At 38.7% G+C, this 20,005-nt stretch overlaps 1 protein-coding gene across 17 annotated transcripts in view; it reads left to right on the top strand.

Moving 5' to 3' along the window:
• KANK1 (KN motif and ankyrin repeat domains 1) overlaps positions 1-20,005 on the top strand; it is a 242,537-nt gene that overhangs the window by 79,660 nt on the left and 142,872 nt on the right. For 9 of the 17 annotated variants that reach the window (XM_055350730.2, XM_031014270.3, XM_055350729.2 and 6 more), the window contains one exon: positions 2,468-2,593. The gene's annotated coding sequence lies outside the window, so the exon portion shown is untranslated. Of the gene's footprint in view, positions 1-2,467; positions 2,594-4,146; positions 4,242-20,005 lie in introns of all 17 variants that reach the window. The other 8 variants (XM_055350714.2, XM_055350719.2, XM_055350728.2 and 5 more) reach the window with 1 other exon arrangement.

The following is a 20,005-nucleotide window of genomic DNA, read 5'->3' as shown; positions in this document are numbered from 1 at the left end:
TTGGTGTCTTTCCTTTTATGTTAAATAAGTAACTATCATTTACCTACAGCAGCAGAAGAATATAACTTAGCTTTTGAGACTTGATAACGTAGAGCTGTTGAATAGTTCTGTAAGATTTGTTAGGGAACCAAAACCAGGCATGTGAGGGTGGTACTGGAAGAGAAAAGGCGGGAAGGGTTTGCAGTCAACTGTCAGTTATCTTCAGCTTTCAGGCTCGCTGCACATGGACAGGTGAGGAGCAAGGGAAGAAGGGCGAGCTTGGGTATTTCGTTGAGCTGTTAAGTTCAGGGTTAGAAAATGACCAGCACAAACCTTTTGGCTTGAGAGCCAAAGTTCTTGGCAGGAAGTCTCTGCTTGTTTCCGTTTGCCTTCCTCCCAGTTTCTCCTCAATGCCTTGCAGTCAGCATCCTGTATCTGCCATTTTGAAAACTGCCCTCAGGGGTCATGAGTGACCCCCTTCCTAATTGTTAAACCTAGTGACATTTTGTCCTTACCTGCAGCATTTGATGTGTTACTCAACTCTCTTTGGGCTTGTGTGCCTCTCCACCCTTGTGGTTATTCTCCTGCCTCTGTAACCACTCAGTGTCTTCTTCCATGTCCCTTGACCCTTCACTGTGTCTTCTACTGATTCCCCTTAGAACTTTCATTTACCCCTGGAGCTTCAACCATCATCTTCAGGTAAAACTCTAGTAACCAGTCATCTTTCCCCGCTGTGCATCATCCTTGCTGCCATTGAGAGTTTGGTCTTAAAATGGTACTTGCAATTAGAACATGTTCACTTTGTCACAAAATCTGACAGACATTGGACATACTTAGAATTCATATCTGGCTTCATGAGACAGCTGTCAGATTGTCTACCAATGGTCTACCCATTGATGATGGAACAAGCTCCTTGTATCAGCCTCAAATAAAAATGATGGAATTAATAAAAGACGCTTACCTTAAGGCACAAAGGCCTATGAATTTCAAAAAGCATTGACAGAACCGATCCAAAAAATATGTAGTTTGTAAAAACTCTAATACAATCCACACTGAAGTAAAAAGCTTAACTTAGAATAATCCAAATAGTCTTTGTCAGCTGGACAGCTAATCTTGGTGAACATGGAAGAGTAGACAATAATGTTAAGGCAGTGTGTGAGGGTTAAATTGTTTGCGAGGTCGGCATTGCTGGGGCTTTGGATTCAAACTGGGCCTTGAAAGAGGGAGTAAGAAAAGTCTATGGGGAACTGATGGGCACAAAGGCAGGGTGTAAGTGTGTGTTCTTGGGAAAATGATCAGACTAATCTGATTGAATAGAAGACGTTTATTGGAAATTAAAGGAAGATAAAGTAGTGATAGATAATGGAAGAACTGAAGGTCAACAGGGGAGTTTATATGTGATGGAAGAGAAAATCATTATCACTAAGGATGTAGATGTAAGAAAACGTTAGGTTTGGAAGTTATAAGACCAGAGAACTTCAAAGTTTGTGGGATTCTGTAAGGTGGGATGGGAATAACCAATATTGTTGAGTACCTGCTGTGTGATCCGTGAGTCATAAGATGTCATTATTATTTTACAGCAAGTTTTGGAGTAGATGTACTAGTTCCCATTTTATGCATAGTGAGATGGAATTTTGAGCAGACATACTTGTCTAAGTTTTACAGAGTGGCTGGACCAGAATTCATGCCCAGTGACATCTGACTTCAAAGCACAGTGAGGATGGAGAATGTTGAGACCAGTTCTTCATTTTACAGTCAAGGGGATGGGTCCAGGCCTGTTCAAGGTTACAGGAATAGGATGAAAGCAATTTCTCTGTAAGAGAGAGTGGATAGGCTGTGATCTGCAGAGGGTCCAAGTTAGAGGCTCTTGTTATAAACAGATGAGGTATGCCAAGGAAGTTGGGTTCAGCAATGTGACAGGAGTGAAAAAGAAGGGGTAGAGAGCAGATGGACATTTGGGGAAAGTGGTGGTGGACTGATAGTGGAAGGTAATGACAAGAGAGATGACTTGAAAACAGTTCCGAGGTTTTAGTCCCAGGGAACTGCCATTAACAGTTTTAGGAGAAAAGCCATGTGTTTGTTATGGAGTGGTCTGAGTAAGTATGACAGACATTAAAAAATACATAAAAATAGAGTGGTATGCATGTGCTGAATTATGTATGTACTACCAAACACATGGAGGAGGAGAACAGAACAGAAGGTGGAAAGCTATGAGGGATCCAGCGCTTTTCTTTGCAGTGGTGGAGAGTCACAAGAGCAAATAGCTAGCCTTTACCTAAAGCAAAAGGGACTCTTTGCATGATATCTTAGGCTCCCTTTTATTCTGGCCTGCCCCTGCACCCCCAGCAGGAAAGTGGCTTAACTGTACTTTGATTTCCAAAATGCATAGCAGTCTCTAGTATTGATTCCCCTCTCCTACAGATCTCAAGCCTAAAAATGAGTATTGTTCCATTACATTTCCCTCAAAGAGATTTCTTTTTCCTTTCAGAATGATGGTCACTATACTGGATGGACTTCTGAACTAGTGAATTACTTTCATCTTTTGATCACACTAGGAAATTGTCCACGGAGTTGAAATATTTATTGCAGTAATTTCTGGCCTTACATAATTAAGGTAACATATCATTTTTTTCTTTATAACTATCATGAAGTTGTCATGTTTGTTTCCTTTAACTTTGCTTTTTAGAGGTACGAATCTGTTCTCTAGTCTTTTATGCTCCAATGATCTGTTCAGACTGCTCTTGATCTACAAGTGTGTGATTGCAGAAAAGACTTTTATAGGATGAAATATGAGCAAGCTGTTTTACTCTGAAGAATAAAAGTGAATTGTATTACTCTGCAGATTAAGTCAATAAATACCCCATTTTCATAAACACAATATGCATAGACTAGATAATACTAGGGAAACTTGATAGATCAAAAGGAGTATTAAGACTACTTGAAAAAAATGGAGATACTCAATTTATTGCAGGCTGTATTCAATAAACCTAGAAAATAGAGAGTTTAAATCAAAATCTGTTACTCTGTTTCTAGAGATAATCAGTGTTACTATATTATTTTCCAAGTTTTTAGAATATGTGCATGTGTTGTGTTAGCTTTCTCTATTTTTGCAACTTGAGTAACATTTATTGCATGCTTGTGCTGTGCCAAGCTAAATACCAAGCATTTTATATATATTAATTTATTCTCATAACCCTTGGGGTTAGTACTTTTATTATCCTCATTTACACACAGGACAATTGAAGCTCAGAGAAATTAGCCAGGCACAGTGGCTCACTCCTGTAATGCCAGCACTTTGGGAGGCCAAGGCAGGCAGATCACTTGAGGTCAGAAGTTCGAGACCAGCCTGACCAACATGGCGAAACCCCATCTCTAATAAAAATACAAAAATTAGCTGGGCGTGGTGGCACATGCCTGTAATCCTAGCTACTAGAGAGGCTGAGGCAGGAGGATTGCTTGAAACTGGGAGGCAGAGGTTGCATTGTGCTGAGATTGCACCATTGCACTCTAGCCTGGGTGACAGAGCTAGACTTGGTCTCAAGAAAAAAAAAAAAAGAAAGAAAGAAATGACTTGCCCACGTTCACATAGCTGGTAAACCCACACTGGTTCAGAACTTAAACCAGTGAGATACCAAAGCCCATATCAGTGGGCTTTTTTACATACTTCTTTTCCTTAATAAAATGCTTATTCCTTTTTTCTACAGCATCATTTTAAATGACGGCATAGTATTCAGATATATGGAAATGTAATGGTTTCTCTATCCCATCTCCTTTTATTAGACATTTATATTGTTTCTTGTTATTTACTTTTAGAAATAACATTGCAGTGAACATCTGTCATGCACATCTATGATTATTTCCTTAGGATAAATTGCTACAAGTGGCATTGCTGATAGAATGTAGCACTCAGGTGTTGATGTATTCTGTTAATTTACTGTGTTGATGTACTGTTTTCTTGAAAGGCCACACCAGTTTATAATCTCAGTAGCAGTATATTGAAGTACCTGGTAACTTTCAGCTCTCAGCAACATTGGTAGTTAGCAATTTGAAAAAAAAAAAGTGTTTGTTTTTAAAAAACATTCTAGGTATTCCTTTTTAAGTCCATATTATCTCTTGCCTCTAATGCTGTAGTAGTCATGATCTCCTTACTGGTTTATTTCTATCTAGCACCCACTTTACCACTAACGGAATCGGATAGGGCACGGACTGTAGAGTTAGATGCCTGGATTCAAATCATGACTGTGCTCTGCCTCAATTTCCCTGTAAGTAAAATGAAAATAGTAATAAAAGCTCTCTGGTAAAGTACTTTAGAACAGTGCCTGACTTTTGGTATGTGTTCAGTAATTGTTGGCCTACTAGTATTGTCTTCCAGAAGTCCCTGCTTATATGATTAAAAAAACCCAAGGTTATACTTGTTTTTGAATTGTAATTATTACCAAATCAGTAAATCACAGTAGAAACTAAAGTGCTGACCTTGAAGCATTGTTAGTGTTAACACTGTGACCAACCTGAAGATCACAAATTACCTTCCCTGACTCAGTTGATGCTGAGAGGTCAGGGATAGAGTAATAACAGGAATAACTAGAATGTTAAAGTGCTTTATATTAAGCTGCCAGTGCACTTCCACACACATTATCTCATTTGATCCTCACAACACAGCTGTGAAGGAGATGGAGCGGGTATTATTAATCTCATCTTACAGAGGAGGAAATTGACTTGGAGGATTAAGTGGCTTGCTCACTGATGGTTGTGGAAATGGTCAGTGGCAGAGCTGAATGTGTACTCTGGGCCTTCTGACTATAAATACTTATTCTTGATGCTTCATAACATCATAATAAGCTAAAGAGGTGCAGGTGTAGATGCCCAGGTCTGGAGATTTGCTGGAAAAGAAGGAGCAAAAGAGGATGCCACTGGGAGGAGGCAGCAGAGTTGGGGTAAGGAAACTTAGATATACTAAAAGAGAGGGAGGTACCCAGTGGGGAGAGAGGTGGGGAAGGAGTCATAAAGAAAGGGGAAAAACTGAGGGGGCCGGGACTTCTGTGACTACAGGGCTGGCTGAATAGATCAGGGTGGAGGGCTTCATCTTTGAGACCGAAGGGATGTGCCCCCTGAGCCAGGAAGGAGGGAGGAGATGGAGCAGGTAGACACAGGTGATTTGAAATAGAAAGGAACATTAAGAGGGCTGAAGGATTGTGGCCTCAATGAAGAAAGAAGGAAGTATTTATTTCTGGAGAGTAAAAGTGGTAGGTTTGGGGTTTTAGATTTGAGAAAGGGAAACCATTTAGAGTATCTGTGTGGGAAATGGGCCAAGGAATTAGAAATGCCTGCCAAAGACCTCTGCAGGATGCAGGACCCAGATAAAAACGTCTGGGCTCCAAGTCGACAGATTCTGTGAACCCCTTAGGCATGCTGAGGATTTCCTTGCCAGATGTTGTAACTATCTGAGGATGTTTCTTTGTGAGCTCAGTGCTAGACAGGCACGGGAGCAGTATTAGGATGGAAATATTTCTTAATTGCTTGAGGAGTGAGGAAAAAAATGGCACTCTGCAATAACCCTCTTGTTTCCAAATACCAAAGCAGCTCTTGGGCTGTGCTCCTGTCTGGGTACCTTTTACTCAGGAGTTAAGTGCCACATGATGATATTTATGGTTGCTTTTTAGGGGGTACATGGTTTTTTAATTAGTGAAGACCAAGTAGCAATAGTTTTGTTTTGTGTTCTAATAGCCTTTGTTATTATAGTCAGGGAGGTGAAGTGAGGAGATGATAGATGCTTTCCTAATCTGTGAAATGAGGAGTTGGACTAGGTAGATGCTCCCCAAAGTCCCTTTCTAACATTACCATTTTCTCATCCAACTCCAGTCTACGCTGCCTCCTCTCCATCTCCTCCTTTACCAGACAGTTTAGTGTGTCTCAAGTTTTATTTTATGGTGCTTTAGATATATATATGTATATTTTTGCTTAGAGACTTCATGCATTATTATTAGAGACTTCATGCAGTATGTAGTGACTGTAGAAAAATGAAAGATGTATCGATAAATAAAAGACCTGTTAAAAATATGTAACTTTACCACCATTAAATAACCACTGTTTATATTCTTCCAGAGATTTTTTTTTTAGGTGTGTATGCCTAAATAAGATTCTTAAATACAGAAGTGCACCCTGCTTTTCTCAGTTGAAAATTATAAACCTCTCTCCTTATCAGTACTCACTGCTGTGTAATTATTAAAGGTTGATGAAGACTGTTTCAGGAATGTATTTTAACAAATCTCACTTTGGACATATACATTAATGTACATTCTTCTAACTGTATTTGTGAGGCTGCTCTTAATTATTTTCTTATAAAATTAGGAAAGAGGTTTAATATATAATACACATTGCCTGGAAGACTGAACCAATTTACAGTTCCATCACCAGTATGCGAGAGGTCTCTTTTCCCACACCCTTAACATTGGATAGTGGAGTTTAAAACAAACAAGAAAACCTTACCAGTTTTATAGACAGATGAACATCTTTTCATATGCCATTTATATTCCTTTGTGAGTTTTCTGTTCATATCCTTTGCCCATTTCTCCAGAGGGGTATTTGCTATTTTTGTTACTGACTTGCAGCAACAAGATTTTAAGGATTTAAAATTTTTAAATGTCTTTTATTAAAAAGTATGTTAGTTGTTTTGATAATTTCTTTCAATTTTTATACTGCTTTTAAATGTATATAAATATTTAATTTTAGGTTGTCAAATCTTTTCCTTTATGGTTTCCATGTAGGCTAACTAGGAAGTAAGAATGCCTTGGTATTTGTTGCCCATTGTCAGTTCTTTACATAGCAGAGTAATCTCTTTCAAGTGTGATCACATCTTGGCATACCCCTGCCTGAGCTCGTCATGGCATTCTTGTTATCATGGCCTGCAGGACCTGGCATGATCTTGCTTTGCCTGCTGTAAAGCCCCACCTCTTGTCACTCACCCTTGAACACTATGTTCCAGCCCCACTGGTCTCTTCTCAGTCCAGGGAATATGCCAGCCTCCTTCCTGTCCCTGAAATTCTGCAGGTACAGTTTCTTTGCTTGGAAAATGTGTGCACACGCGCACACACACACACACTCTTTTGAGCACTTGTCAATATGCAATTATTTATTTATCTATTTTTGAGATGCAGTCTCGCCTAGGCTGGAGTTCTGTGGTGTGATCTTGGCTCACTCTGTAACCTCTGCATCCTGGGTTCAAGTGATTCTCCTGCCTCAGCCTAGCAAGTAGCTGGGATTACAGGTGCCCACTACCACGCCCAGCTAATTTTTGTATTTTTAGTAGAGTCGGGGTTTCACCGTGTTAACCAGGCTTATCTCAAACTCCTGACCTCAGGTGATCCACCCACCTCAGCCTCCCAAAGTGCTGGGATTACAGGAGTGAGCCACTGTGCCCAGCCACAATTATTATTTCTTATTAACTTACTCTTTTCCTGTTTCCCCCTCCAGCCTGTAACACCATAGGGGCAGGGACCTTGTCTGTGTTATCCACAGCGAGGTCTCTAGTGCTTAACATGTAGTATTTGTAGGAGATCGGTCAGGGTGGTAGAAGAAATTGTAGGAAAAGATGCAAACCTTCTTGGAAGAGGTTTTGCAAAAGCTTCAAAAAAGGGTTTGGCTGAAGGTAGCCAAATTCTCTTACCTGGAGCCGAGAGCAAAGGTTAGATAACAAGGGGATGTAAAGGAATTGATCTAGATAAGTTAGTTTCCTTAGGCCTTGGAACCTGGCCTTTAATCATCTGTGTGCAGGACTGCTCTCTCCCAGGGAGCAGCGGGAAGCCGGGGGAGGGGGAACCATGTTAATTACCCACAAGTGTGTTGACTCAAAGACTTTGTCATTAAATCCATACTGAATAAATGCCCGCAGCACTGGCTTATCAGGGCCACAGCTGCTATGACTCTTTCTTTCTGTGAGCACCCTGATCCCCTAGCCTGCTCTTTCACTGGATACCTGTGTCTAAGTACGTTTTTTCATCCATCGCTCAGCCAGAATCTGCCGGTCAGACCTGGCAAGTATTTATAGAAGAAATGAATCAATATTACATCTCTAACCACAAGATTGCACAGGCATTTAACTATATTTACCTTATTGTAGTTTTATGGTTTCATCTCACATTTTAAAATATGTTATCTGTATGAAACTTAGTTTGAAATGTGATTTGAGATAGGAATTAAAATTAATTTCTTTCCCAAATGAATAGCCACCTGCAATTTTTGTAGTTCTTGTTTATTAGAGAGTCCTTACTCAAAGTATAGGACTTAAGCACTATTATATTGTTTTTTGTTTCTTTTGTTTGCTTTTCTCTCCTTGGGTAGTCCTTTGTGCAAAACGTAAATGCAGAAACTGCTCATTGACTTGAGCCAAATTCCTCATGAGCATGCTGGCTCAATACCAAGAAAGATGATCTTGGCGTCACCCACCATAGCCTACCTTCTAAGAAGAAAGAAGACATAATGTGACTGACTGAGGGATTTGTACTATTTGTTCAATATCTAATGCTAGTAGACAATCTTGTTTTAGATAATTCTGGCCGCCAGTTTTTTTAAACTGTTGAAACCTGGAAATTTGAACATTCCAGTGACTACCTTTCCTAACTGCCTCTTATCTCTAGTTGTGGAATAAAAATCCTTTGGCAGACCATGTGTTCCAGTTTTTGGTTTGGAAAATACGGATTATTATTCTTTTCCTTATTTTAACTCTTTGAAAATTAAAATTAATGACAAAAGTCAGATGTGCCCATTGTCACATATTCAAACAATAAAACATACAGACAAAAAAAGGATTCTTGTATCCCACTTTTTGATCCTATTCCTAATATAACCACTGCTGAGTTTATTGTATATACTTTCAGACATTTTTTATGCTTAGTGGATATATTAGATCTTTATACATCCCCCCCCATATACTTGCTTTTTTTTTTTTTTTGACTAATGTCATAAACTTTGTTATACACCTCAGTGGGATTTAAAAACACTTGAAGCCTTTGTTTTTTGGCTGGTGGCAAAAAAACCAGAGTAACTTAGAGAAGTTACCCATTGATGTTTTCACAGGGCTTTAAACACGAAGACCTGATTTGTTTGTGTAAATCGTTGGATGTAATCTTACAGAGGGCCATGGCTTGGGCACATTCAGAAACATGGTATAATCTGATAATGATGATTTCGATCCCACTACAGAGGAAGAAATGGAGACTCAAAAGGGACAGAAGTGAATTCTTCCAAATTTATGAAAATGAACACTTAGCTAAAATGTGTTCACTGGGTTATGACAAGTAACTGGATTTCTAGGGAATGGGATGGCAGGTGGGGTGCTATCAGTTTATAAAATTTTTTATAACCTTGTCTCTTATTTCTGCTTCCCTCCCCCAGCCATGGGAACACAAGATAAATTTGGAGTAGGTGAGGGTGGAGAGCAAAGTGACTCCCTGGGCTGTGCCCTTCACACTGGTTTTAGAAAGCATGCAGCTGACTGCCCTGGGGTCTGATCTATGGTGCTGCGCTCGAGAGAACTGTAAGGTCTGCTGTAAGTGATGGGGGCTGTGGGCTTATGCAGAATTGCACTTGTTGGGGGTTTTCACAGTACCCGCCTTATTATACTAGAGAGGCAAGTTTCATTGCTTAAGGGGACAATTTATGGCAATAGGCTTATCTCCTTGTTTTAGCTCTTTATGTTTTTCTGCCTTTAATAAAATGTGAAGTCACAAAGCAATTAAATAGTAGTGTAGTTTTCAGGCAGGAGGTGGAGAAAGGCTAACTAGGGGGAAAAGGCCAACATGATTGACAGAGGCTGGCTGGAGATTTACATTGAGAATAACTCGTTCTTCAAAACTTTCTTTATTTTCTGGTGAGAATTATGGGACAAATCATATACCAGAAGGATGGATGATTAAAAATGTAGGAGTTATGATTTCTTTTTGACTTTGTAAGTCTCTAAATCCTCCACCTTAACATAGAGTTCTCATTTCAAAATGGGAACCAGCCCTGCCAGAGACTAAAGTGAGCCAGAAACACTCTAAAGTCTTAAATAGTTAATAAGTGTGAGATTGTTTATATTTTGTAAAATGTCTTAAGATACAATGAAATGGAGAATCCCTGAGTGTTTTTTTGATTTCCTAAACTCTGATCCACAATTATAGATGTTTTTGAATGTTCAAAAATATTGAATGTGATTTCAGCTGTTTCTAGAATTTAAAAAAATTAATAATTTTTAATAATGACACTTTAAATGAGGAGAAGGCTTTTAAAACCAAATATAAAAATCTGGAGAGTTCAGATTCCCTGTCTCTCCTCTTTCAACCTTTAATGTATAAAACAAATCCTTTTGATTCAGCCACTGTGTATTGATAATGGCTTATTTATTACAATCAGAGGAATTAAACAAAGATATATAGATACTTTGTTATCTTTTCTTATTATAGAAACAGTTTGATTTTAAGAATTTTTATTCAGAACGCAGATTCGAAAAGAAAAAAAAGAATTTTTAGAAAAGTTGCCTTTTAATTTAAATTTCTTGTTTTGTCCTAATAATCACGTTGAAATAGCCAAAACAAATAGTATACATTAAAATGCAATGATGGCCTGGCATGGTGGCACATGACTGTAGTCCCAGCTACTCAGGAAGCTAGGGCCAGCAGATTGCTTGAGCCCAGGAGTTCAAGACCAGCTGGGGCATCATGGTGAGACCCTGTCTCTATGAGAGAAGGGTTAACTGAAAGTTATTCACATGGCCCAGAAAGTGGCCGAAAAGTGCCCTTTCTGGTGTGAATTTCTCTTGCTGTGAAAGCACTCTGAAGGGGAGACCTAATGCCATTGCAGGAGCACTTCAGCTCCAAACTTGAGCATTGCAAACAGAACAAGAACCCGAGGAAAAGCCTGCAAAATGAGCCTGCTGCGATATAGGGTGTGCTTTTGGACAGTTATTCATAAGAATTTTTTTCTTTTTTCTTTTTTTTTTTGTTTGAGGCAGTGTCTCACTCTGTTGCCCAGGCTAGAGAGCAGTGGCGTGATCATTGCTTACTGAAGCCTCAAATTGCTGGGCTCAAGCAGTCCTCCCATCTCAGTCTCCTGCGTAGCTGGGACTACAGGACTGCACCACCACATCTGGCTAATTTGTTTTTTGTAGAGGTGAAGTCTTGCTTTGTTGCCCGGGTTGGTCTCAAACTCCTGGACTCAGGTGATCCTCCTGCATGGACCTCCCAAAGTGCTGGGATTATAGGCATGAGCCGCTGTGCCCAGCCTCATGAGAAGATTTATGATGATAGATAGAAGAATTGTTAATTTCCACAGCTTGACAAATGATAACAAACAGCTTTTACAGTTTGAGCATCCCCTATCCCAAATGCTTGGGACTAGAAGTATTTCGGACTTTGGGCTTTTTTGAATTTGGGAATATTTGCATATACATAATGAAATTTCTTGGGGATGAGACACAAGTCTAAATACAAAGTTCGTTTATGTTTCATATACACCTTAGATACAAAGACTGAAGGTAACTTTATACAATATTTTTAATAATTTTGTGCATGAAATAAAGTTTTGACCGCATTTTGACTGTAACCTGTCACATGAGGTCAGGTGTGAAATTTCCACTTTTGGTGTCATGTCAGCATTCAAAAAGTGTTGGATTTTGGAGCATTTCTATTTCAGATTTTTGGATTAAGGACGTTCAACTTGTATACCAAATTAGTAAATATTTTTTGAGCTCCTACCCACATCCCTGTGTATGGGCTCTAGAAGCAGCCATGGTGTAGTTTCCTCACCTGTAAGGGAGGGTGTAGAACTTCTTTTAATGTACATCACTGTAGGTTAAGTTCGGGTAGAGAAAAGACTAAAGGCAACCAAGGCTGGCTGTCCTCTGAGCCCCTATGCTAAGCTGAACTAGGCTTTTGTTTCTGGCAATGGATCATTTTGCTGTCACGGAGCCAGTGATTATTTACCACCCCTGGTTTTGAGTAGGTTTCCTTTTCCCCTGGCAATAGCTCTTAGAGTGTTTCACAGAGAGGCAACGGGATTCAGAAGATGCCCGTTTACACTAGTACCACTGTCTCGTTATGTCATGGTAAAGTAGTGAAGTCCACCATCATTACTTTACCAGTTCCCCATTGGTGTTTTGGTCTTACCTATACATTAGTTTTTTTTAACTTTTATTTATTTTTAATGAGATGAAATTCACATAATATAACAATAGGCAGTTTAATAATTGACAATTCAGATGTATTTAGTACATTCATAATATTGTGTAGCTGCCACCTTTCTCTAGTTCCAAAACATTTTTGTCACTACAAAAGAAAACCCCGTACCCAGTAATCAGTAACACACTATTCTCTCCTCTCTCTCATCCCTGACAATCATTAATCTGCTTTCAGTCTCTATGAATTTACAATTCTAGATACCACATGTAAAATAAATGTTCTCATACAATATGTGACCTTTTGTGTCTGGCTTCTTTCACTTAGTATATTCATCCATGTTGTAATGTCTTAGCCATTTTATGGCTGAATAGTCCATGGTACGGATATATCATAATTTGTTTATCCATTCATCTGTTGATAGATTTTTTATTTTTTCCCCACCTTTTAATTCTTATGAATAAGGCTGCTATGAACATGGGTGTATAAGTACTTGAGTCCCTGTTTTGAGTTCTTTTAGGTTCATACTTAGAGGTGTAATTGCTGGGTTGTATGGCAAGTCTGTGTAACCTTTTTGCAAAACTGTTTTCCACAGGGCCAAACCATTTCTAGTCCCACCAACAATGTACAAGGTTCCAATTTTTCCATATCCTTGCAAACATTTATTTTCCCTTTTTAAAAAAATTATAGTCATCCTTGTGGGTATAAAGTAGTATTTTATTATGGTTTTGATTTATATTTTCCTAATGATTAATGGTATTTATCTTTCCATGTACACGTTGGCCTTTTGTATATCTTCTTTGGAGACATGTCTGTTGAAGTCCTTTGCCCATTTAAAAATTGTTATTTGTTGTTGACTTGTAAGAGTGCTTTATATATTCTGGATACTAGACCCTTAATAGATATATGATTTGCACATAGTTTTTCTCATTTTTAAGGTTTTCTTTTTTTTTTTAATTTTTATTTATTTATTTTTTTAGACAGAGTCTTGCTGTGTTGCCCAGGCTGGAGTACAGTGGCAAGATCTTGGCTCACTGCAACCCCTGTCTCCTGGGTTCAAGTGATTCTCCTGCCTCAGCCTCCTGGGTAGCTGGGAATACAGGCATGCATCACCACACCTGGCTAATTTTTCTGTATTTTTAGTAGAGATGGGGTTTCACTGTGTTGGCCAGGCTATCTTGAACTCCTGACCTCAGGTGATCCACCCGCCTCAGCCTCCCAAAATGCTGGGATTACAGGTGTGAGCCACCGCCCCTGGCCTCCCTATGTTTTCTTCTAAGAAGTTATGCTTTTATTTTGTATACTTTGGTTGTTAATTCATTTTGAGTTAATTTTTCATATGGTATGGGGTAGGGGCCCAACTTTATTCTTTTGTATGTAGATATCTAGTTTTCCCAGCACCACTTGCTGAAGAGATGATATTTCCCCATTTGAATGGTCTTTGTACCCTTGTTAAAAATCTATTGGCCATATATGTGAGATTTTATTTCTGGACTCTTTTTTCTATTGGTCCATATATTTATCCCTATACTAGTACTACACCATTTTTGATTACTGTAGCTTTGTAGTAAGTTTTGAAATTGAGAAGTGAGAGTTCTTCAACTTTTTTCTTTTTTTTTTTTTAGTGTTGTTTTGGCTATTTGGATCCCTTTCAGCTTCATACGAATTTAAGGATCTGTTTTTTCATTTCTGCAAAAAGGGCTGTTGGAGTTTTGATAAGGAGTACATTGAATCTGCAGATTATTTGGAGTAATATTGTCATCTTAACAATATTAAGACTTCCAATCCATGAATATAGGATGTATTTCCATTTATTTAGGTCTTATTCTTCAGTAGTGTCTTGTAATTTCCAGTGTGTAGGTCTTTTGCCTCCTGTGTTAAATTTGTTCCTAGGTTTTTTTGTTTTGTTTTGTTGGTTTTTTTTGAGACAGAGTCTCATTCTGTTGCCCAGGCTGGAGTGCGGTAGCATGACCTCGGCTCACTGCAACCTCCGCCTCCTGGGTTCAAGCGGTTCTCATGCCTCAGCCTCCTGAGTAGCTGAGATTACAGGCGCACACCACCACGCCCAGCTAATTTTTTGTATTTTTAATAGAGATGGAGTCTTGCCATGTTGGCCAGACTGGTCTCGGACTCCTGACCTCAGGTGATCTGCCCTCCTCGGTCTCCCAAAGTGCTAGAATTACGGGCATGAGCCACCATGCCCGGCCATCCCTAGGTATTTTATTCTTTATATGCAATTATAAATATAATTGTTTTCTTAATTTACTTTATGAACGATTTGTATTTATTATTATTATTATTATTATTTTTGAGACGGAGTTTCGCTTTTGTCACCCAGGCTGGAGTGCAATGGCGCGATCTTGGCTCACCACAACCTCCGCCTCCCAGGTTCAAGCAATTCTCCTGCCTCAGCCTCCTGAGTAGCTGGGATTACAGGCACACACCACCATGCTTGACTAATTTTTTATTGTTAGTAGAGACGGGGTTTTTCCATGTTGGTCAGACTGGTCTTGAACTCCTGACCTCAGGTGATCCGCCCATCCCAGCCTCCCAAAGTGCTGGGATTATAGTTGTGAGCCACCACACCCAGCAAGAAATATTATTTTTATTTTTTAAAAAATAATCTCTAGTGGTTATTTTAAAATTCAAGGTAAGAAGCCCACTATTCCTCTGTAGAGGAATATTCTATATTCTGTAGAGTGGTCTCTGTTAAGTTTGATATACGTCCTTCTACATATTTTCCATGCATTTATATACAAACATACTTTCTTATTGTGAATAAAATCATATACTTTGTCTAAATTTTAACTTACTATTTTACGTAATTATAGATTGTGTCTTTCTCTGCTAGTTTACTTATTTCTCTTAAATGCTGCGGAGTAACCCATCATACTGATATGCTACATAGCTGACCCTTGAACAACATGGGTCCACTTAAATGCAGGTCCACGTGCACGTCTGCTTTTATGCAGATATTTTCAACCCAACATGGATTGAAAATAGAGTATTTGAGGGGTGCAAAACTTGCATAAAGAGAGAATTGACTTTTCATATAGGCAGGTTCTTCAGGGCCGGCTACAGAACTTCAGTATGTGAGGATTTGGGTATTTTCAGGCAGTCGTGGAACCAGTCCTCCTTGTATATCGAGGGATGACTGTACTTTGTTTAAGGCTTTATTTTAATGATCATTTAGTGTGTTGTTGGTGTTTTATAGTATAAATAATGCAACAGTTAACAATTTTGTACCCACATCAACGTATGTCCATGTAAGTCTTTAAGGTAATAAGAATTGCTGAGGCAAAAAAAAAAAAAAATTACCTTAAATTTTTTTAAAGTTTTGTGTTATGCATAACATATAATTTACTATCTTAACTGTTTTTTTAATTGCACAATTCAGTAATGTTGTTTACATTCACATTATTGTGCAACCAGTCTCTAAAACTCTTTTTCATCTTTCAAAACAAAAGCGCTGTATCTATTTTACAACAACTCCCCACTCCCCTCTTCCCCTGGCAGCCATTCTACTTTCTGTCTCTGTAATTTTGACTATTCTAGGTACCTCATAAGTGGAATCACACGATGTCTGTCTTTTTGTGGCTGGCTTATTTTACCCATTGTAATGTCCTCAGGGCTCATCTATGTTGTAACATGTGTCCAAATTTCATTCCTTTCTAAGGCTGAATAATATTCCATTGTAGCATCACATTGAGTAATTAAATGCTTGGAAAGAAAGAAGAAAAAGAAGGGTATGTCTGACTCTTTTCATTCCCATACAATGTGGTAATATACATAATAATCTAAATAGAATATAAATAAATAAAATGAAGTCCTTTCAGGTATGTGTATGAGCTGTATAAACAGGTATTTTTAAATGCATTGTGGATCCAACTTCATATTATTAGGTGAGGAAACAACTAGTAGCACATAAATGCTTCTTGGGCTTCTTGCACTCTTGCCCTCCATACACCTCACCTCATGCCCAACATAACTTTCATTATCTCTCCACCCATTGCTGGCAGTCATTTTTAAATAGCTTTGGATTTTATGCCTAAAGATCTTCTACTTGTTGACAGATTCTGTGAATACCCAGTGTTCGCTTCTTTTGCACTTTCCAAGAAAGATGAGTTTGGGAATTTGCTAACATGTTCTAAAGTTAAAGACTTTTTGTTCTGGGATAACTGAAAAGTTTAGTTATCCAAAAGGCAGCCCACCTTCATTTTTCAGGAGGGTCACTGTGATGTTCTGTCTTTCTGAGTCTCATGTCTCATACCTTTCTGTGCTCTGTCACAATTAACTAAAGCAGAGGGAGGGAGATGATTTTGTAAAATGCCCAAAGAAAAGAAAGCCAGATGGAAGTGAGGAGTAAGAGTAACCATAGTTGCTTTCCTCTTCCATCAGTCTTTAAAAACTTTTAATTTTGAAATAATGTTAGATTTAGAGAAATGTTGCAAAGGTAGTACGGAGCTCACATACCCTTCACTCAGTTTCTCCTAATGTTATGATCTTACATAACCATGTTAAACTATCGTTAATATAATTATCAAAATTGGGAATCTAAATTGGTCTAATACTTCCAGCTAAACAACAGACCTTACTAGCATTCTATCCAGTTTTCCACTATCCTTTCTTTATGTTCCATGATCCAATCCAAGATCCACATTGTATTGAGTAGTTCTGACTCTTTAAACTCCCACAGTTTGTGACAGTTCCTTGTCATTCCCTGTCAGTTATTTCTGGTTAGTTATTTTGTGGAATGACTCTAGATTTGGGGCTGTCTGATGTTTTCTAGTGTTTACCTTTAAGTTATGCTTTTTTTTGTTTTGAAAGAAGACCACAAAAGCAATGGTGTATCTTTTTTATTGCCTCATAACAGGTTACTTGATGTCAGTTTCCCTTATTGCTAGTGCTATTCGTGTGGACTCATCATGGACAGTTACTTCATTCTATGGGTTATAACCCAATATTATCATCATTATTTTCTTGTTCAAATTATTCTAGCTTTGGCCACTGGGAGCTCCTTCAGGCTGACTCTGATGTCCTTTTGACATGCTTCCATCTTTTTTCAAGTACTTCCTCACATTATGGCATCCCCTGATGCTCTAGGCTAATCTTGTGTTTTCCTTGCCCTACTTTTGGAATCAGTCACTTCTCTAAGGAGCCTGGGTCCTTTTATTGGACAATGGTGTTTAGAAACCAATATCTGGGTACCAGACGTGCACATTGCAACTGGGGTGGCATTGCTTTTGTCTTCCATGAGTTTTATGGTAAGCTCTTTCCTGTGAACATGGTTGTACCAGGTCTGAAACTCGTTTTTAACACTTCTAGGTAATCAGTCACTTTGATGTAAAGTCATTTTGATCACTTAATGTTGAGTTGTTAAAATCAATGCACATACCCTGTAGAAAAATAGGTTCTTTATCAATGGAATAGATTAACTTTTTGTGGAAAAATACTTTTACATTGATAGGATAGCATTAGCATCCAGACATTTTTGACATTCCTTCAATAACTATTCCTGAGTTTCTGACTCTCATTTTTAGCCCATTCCATTTTTATTTATTTTATTTTATTTTATTTTATTTTTTGAGACGGAGTCTCGCTCTGTTGCCAGGCTGGTGTGCAGTGGTGTGGTCTTGGCTCACTGCAACCTCCCCCTCCTGGATTCAAGCGATTCTCCTGCCTCAGCCTCCCAAGTAGCTGGGACTACAGGCATGCACCATCATGCCCAGCTAATTTTTGTATTTTTAGTAGAGATGGGGTTTCACCATGTTGGCCAGGATGGTCTCAATCTCTTGACCTCATGATCAGCCTGCCTCAGCCTCCCAAAGTGCTGGGATTATAGGTGTGAGCTATCGCACCCGGCCCCCATTCCATAGTTTAATGAGAATATCTTTTGGTTAGTTTTAGAGGTAAATACCTGATTTACAATGTGTAAGTACAGATTCATCATCCTACAATAAAATAACTCTTTTTGCATAAACTTTTGATAAGTTATTTTTGTCCTTATAATTTTATGTGTGAAGTCTTTACAGTCAGAGGACATTGACAAAATATTTAAGTTTGAAAGCCTGTTCTCCTTGATGTTCAGTATAACTTCTTTTGACTGCTGCTTTTAGTTCTTGCAAAATAGATCTTGTTTAGATGAGATTCCAGCATGACTCCTTTGTAATTTTTCATATTTTTGCTATTACATCTCAACTCTTGAAGAGCTATTTCTGTGAAAACCAAACATGCAGTCAAGGCACATTCCACGTGTGGCTGATGGGGTTATCATAGTTACAAATCATATTTATCCACAGTGATAATTATCTTCCTTAGCGTTTTATTCTACTTCAGAACTCATTTGTGGGCCTTACCACCTGTTTCTTATATATGGGGAAAGAGTCTCTTATTCTCTTTTAGAATATAGATCTAAGAGTAGATTTATATCAGGATTTAAAAGATGAATCTTTTTCAAGGATGTTTTTCCTCTGGACCATGGCATTTTGTAAGAAATTTCCCTATTCATCCCATCCCTGGTGCACATTAATTTGGAGGTGATGTTAAATGTGTCAGTGTGGCACAAATCTCAACTGGCAAATAAAGCCTAGTATTGAATTGTTTTCAGTTCAGAAACATGGCTGGCTGACTTTGACCCTGAATGTGTAAATTATCTTTGCAGCAATAAGACCTTGAAGTAGCTTTGATAACTAATCATAGTATGATAACTCAGCCAGAAGAATTTACTAAGAGCAGTTTGTGTGTCTTCCATCTAATGTAAAGGTTAGTAATGTAAGTCATATTCTTGGTGCCTTTAGACCTAGTTATGCAGAGAGACATCACATTGACATTCAGTAAGTCTTACTCTTAACAGTTCTTAACTCTAAGATCATCGTTTTCCTTACCTTTCCCTAGTTCTAGAACAGCAAAATATTTTACTCAGATTCTATCATTAATTAATGTACTAGTTTGAATTTTTCTCTTCTAAAAAATGTAGGCCAGGCATGGTGGCATTACACCTGTAATCCCAGGACTTTGGGAGGTCGAGGCGGGCGGATCACCTGAGGTCTGGAGTCCGAGACCAGTCTGGCCAATGTGGCGAAACCCTGTCTCTACTAAAAATACAAAAATTAGCTGGGTGTGGTGGTGCGCGCCGTAGTCCCAGCTACTCTGGAGGCTGAGGCATGAGAATCACTTGAACCTGGGAGGCAGAGGTTGCAGTGAGCCAAGATCACATCACTGTATTCCAGCTTGGGTGACAGAGCAAGACTCTGTCTCAAAAAAAAAAAAAAAGTAAAATTATTTTGGCCTTACCATGCTTGGTTTCTTTGTCTTTGTTTTTTCATTAACGTTATGTTTGGGGAGGAGAATGGAGTGTCAGTGATTTCAGCAAAAAGTTGGGGTACATAATAAATTAGTGTCTAAGATTAATGTTACAGCTGATATTCAAAGTACCAAATACGTTATTGTTTTGATTATTCTGGTCCTTAAATTTGTCTCTTTCCTGGAGACATGGTAAACAATAATGATGATTCTAATAATGACCATTTATTGAATGAGCACTGTGTGTCAGACATTGTACTGGTGATGTGGTTTGGCTGTGTGTCCCTACCCAAATCGCATCTCAAATTGTAATCCCCACATGTTGAGGGAGGGACCTGATGGGAGGTGATTGGATCATGAGGATGGTTTACCCCATGATGTCCTCCTGATAGCGAGGGAGTTCTCATGAGATCTAATGGTTTAAAAGTGTTTGTCAGTTTCACCCTTGCACCCATGTCTCTCTCTGTCTCTCCTGCTGTCATGTGAAGAAGAGGTCCTTGCCTCCCCTTGGCCTTCCACCATGATTATAAGTTTCCTGGCCGGGTGCAGTGGCTCACACCTGTAATCCCAGCACT

Source organism: Gorilla gorilla, chromosome 13 (genome assembly GCF_029281585.2).
Source record: "Gorilla gorilla gorilla isolate KB3781 chromosome 13, NHGRI_mGorGor1-v2.1_pri, whole genome shotgun sequence".
NCBI classification, from domain to species: domain Eukaryota; kingdom Metazoa; phylum Chordata; class Mammalia; order Primates; family Hominidae; genus Gorilla; species Gorilla gorilla.
The sequence above is the reverse complement of the archived record's forward strand: the minus strand, read 5'-3'. Positions and strand labels throughout refer to the sequence as shown.